The sequence below is a fragment of the Chrysochloris asiatica genome, unplaced genomic scaffold (assembly GCF_000296735.1).
Source record: "Chrysochloris asiatica unplaced genomic scaffold, ChrAsi1.0 scaffold00014, whole genome shotgun sequence".
Classification (NCBI taxonomy): Eukaryota; Metazoa; Chordata; class Mammalia; order Afrosoricida; family Chrysochloridae; genus Chrysochloris; species Chrysochloris asiatica.
In genome coordinates, this window is record NW_006408532.1 from 18812672 (window position 1) to 18816497 (window position 3826).

Here is a 3826-nt window from a genome sequence, read left to right on the forward strand (position 1 = left end):
ATGATTTTTTTAAAAAAATGGTTGCAAGGTTTAAAATAATGTAGATTTATATTCATAAGCACATTGGGTTCATTTGGAGTTATATGAGGCTATGGCTCCTCCTACAATGGACTGATATGTGATATGATATATATGTGGAGAGGAATAATCATGCTAAGATTTATCTCCCCAGAACCATATGCGAGACATTACTGATGCTTTGATTAATACATGCCACAACCAGTATGCAGCTATCAAAACAGTTACCTTGACTGATAATGAAATCATAAGCACTGTGAATGACCTATTTGGAGCTGGTAGGTAACAATATCTGTATATGGGGGGGGGGGGGCGGGAGGAAACAAACAGTTTCAATATTTTGTTATCCACTATTTATAATAGTTCTTTCTGTGAGAGCCATTTTGTATAATTGAGCTAATGCTGTAAACATTTTAGAATTTTGCCTTCTTTCTATGTCATTTGAAAATAATTCTTTTGTTCTTAAGTGCAGAAACCTGATTTAATAATAGTCCTCTTTCCATGATGCATTGACATCATTGGGTTATGCAATGACAGGCCTTTATTTAGTTAGTTAGTTACTTAAATTTATAAGACAACCACCTGGCCAACCAATTGGAAAACATCTATATTTGTGTCCATTATAAATAAAGGTGATTCATTGGAATGCAGAAACCATTGAACCATATAATTAATATCACATGCAAGTAAGATTTTGTTGAAGATAGTTAAAAAATGGTTGCAGCAGTACATTGATAGGAAATGCCAGAAATTCAAGCTGAATTGAGAAGCGGTATAGAAATCTAGATCTTATTGCATCTGATGGATCTCAGCTGAAAAATAATTTCAGAAAGATGTTTACTTGTGCTTTATTTATGTAAAGGCTTCCAACTGCATGGATCATGACAAATTGTGGGTAACATTGCAAAGAATACGTATTTAAGAACACTTGATTGTACTCATGAGGAACCTGCACATTGACCAAGAAGCAGTCTTTTGAACCAAGCAAGGAGATACAGAATGGTTTTAAATCAAGAAAAGTGTGTGCTAGGATTGTGTCTTTCCCCTAAGAATTTAATCTGTTTGCTAAGTAAATAATCAGAGAATCTTGATTATATGAAGAACGGGCATCAAAATTGGAGAAAGACTCATTAACAATCTGTGATATGTAGATGATACAAACTTGCTTTTCTTGGAAGTGAAGAAGACTTGAAATACTTACTGATGAAGATCAAAGACTACACTTTTCAGTATGGATTGTATCTCGATGTAAAGAAAACAAAAATCCTCACAACTGAACCAATAAATGGAGAAAGAATTGGAGTTGTCAAAGACTTTATTTTGCTTGGATCCACAACCAATATTCATGGAAGGAACAGTCAAGAAATAATATGTACTACATTAAGCAAAGGAGCTCTGGTAGCATAGTGGTTACGAATCGGGCTGCGAACCTTAAGGTCAGCGGTTCAAAACTACCAGCTGCTCCGCGGGAGAAAGATGAGGCTTTCTACTCCCGTAAAGATTTACACTCTCGGAAACCCTGTACAGGGTCGCTATGGGTCGATGGCACTTAACAACAACAACAACATTAAGCAAATCTGCTGCAAATGGCTTTTTTAAGTGTTAAAGAGCAAAGGGTGTGCCTGACCCAAACCATGCTTTTGTCAGTGACCTCATATGCATGTGAAAGGTGGACAATGAATAAGGAAGATAGAGCTATACATTTGAATTAGGGTGTTGATGAAGAATACTTAAAGTACTATTGACTGCCAGAAGAATAAGCAAAATCTGTCTTGGAAGAAGTTGTTGTTGTTGTTAAATGCTATTGAGTTAGTTCTGACCCATAGAGGCCCTGTATTTCAAGGAGCAGGTGGTGAGCTTGAACCACAGATCCTGCAGTTCAAACTGCCTGCCTTACAGTCTGGCGCATTCACCCACAGCACCACAGCCAGAATATTCCTTGGAAGTGAGGATGCTGAGACTTTCTCTCTCAGTCTTTGGATATGTTGTCAGGAGGAATCAGTCCCTGGAGAAGGACATCATGCTTTGCAAAATGAAGGGTCAGTGTAAAAGAGGAAGACCCCAGTGAGGCTGACATAGTGGCAGCAACAATTGACTCAAACATAACAAAAATTTTGAGGATGGTGCAGGACCATAATTTAAATGTTCACATGTAGTTGGTTCCTTATCTAGACTTGTTATTCTGTTGCATCAATTTATTTGCTTATCCTTGCACCAATATTACATTGTTTAATTATTACAATTGTGTCAATCTCTACAGTGAAGGAGGAGGCCCCTGCCCATAAGGCATTGAGGCTTAGGTTACACACAAAGGAAATAGCTCCTTCTGCTTTTGTAAAAAACCGCTTATCTAGGAACCGCTAATGAGAAAGTAACATGGTGGTCTCACCACTCAGCCTGGTCTCACCACTCAGGCCTATGTAATCTAGGGAATTTAAATAAGCTAGTATGAAAGCTGTTTTCGGCAGCTTGGCATTTGGGATGTTAATCCACTGATGCTCTGTCAGTAATAAAGCCTCTTCTTGTACTAGCACTGGTGTTGGGGTGATTTCTTTCTCCGGTTCAGACCTTGTCTTCCTGCAACAATAGCTCACAAAGTAGGTCTCCACTGCTTTGCTGTTCTTCAACATAGTATTGAATATTCTTAGCTTTCTTATCTACACATAAAAATTTAAATTAGTTTGTCACATATGTATATATAAAGATAAGTTTTTTATCAAGGAAATGGCTTATAATTTCAAAGTCCCAGGTCCTCAGCAGAAGAGAGAGAGAGAAAGCATTTCCCATGTGTTCTTTATATTGGGAACAGGCCACACCCCCATAGAATCACCCCTTTAATAGATTGGCTGCACAGAGCCACTTACCCTAGAGGTAACTATGCCTGTATTAGGTCCCTGGGAATACGCAAATTCCAACTGATAAACCTCTGGAAATCCTAGCCTAGTCAAGTTGACATAGAACCCTAACCATTAAAACTACCATGCTTAGTAAAGTGGAGGAAAACCCTCAATGAGATGGATTGACCATGCAGCAATGAACTCCAGCATAACAACTGAGAGGATGGCTGTACATCGAGTCGCTATGAGTCAGAACTGACTTAATGACACCTAAAAACAACAGTATATATCTATAAATATATGCACATATAGGAGGGGGCTTCCAGAAGTTGGTAGAAAATTCTATTATCTTGTAATGGCATTTTTCAGGAACTGTTTGAAGTTCACCCATATATATACATAGACCAAGAGGCAGTTGTTCAAACAGAACAAGGGAACACTGAATGGTTTAAAATTCGAAATGGTGTATACCAGGGTTGTATTCCTTCACCAACATGTTTCTGCAATCAGTGGTTTGCTGATGACAAGTTCTCTCAGCTATATACACTTGTCTTAGTCTTGTTAGAGTATTGTTCAAAAAAATATATATAGAGAGAGTCAAAACAGTGGCTTCCAGGGTGAGTGGATGGATGGAGTAAGGTTTCCCAATGAAATTATTGTACAACAGTCTTTGCTACCCTCAAAGAATGAACTGGTATAGTCTCCTGATGGGTAACAAAATTCTTTGGCACAAGTATATCTGGCCTTTTCTTCACCAATGCAATTTAAGACACAGAGGTCAACTCAGAAGGTTATAGTGACTGTTTGGGGGTATTCTAAAAGAATAATCTTGATAAATTTTTTCAAAGGACACAGGATAATTATAAGGGTTTATTATGCCGCTCCGCGGGAGAAAGATGAGGCTTTCTACTCCCGTAAGGATTTACACCCTCGGAAACCCTGTACAGGGTCGCTATGGGTCGGAACCGACT

The 3826-nt window shown here is 38.3% G+C and overlaps 1 pseudogene; it reads left to right on the plus strand.

Moving 5' to 3' along the window:
- The window catches only part of LOC102840383, a 15546-nt pseudogene that overhangs the window by 3664 nt on the left and 8056 nt on the right, over positions 1-3826 (plus strand).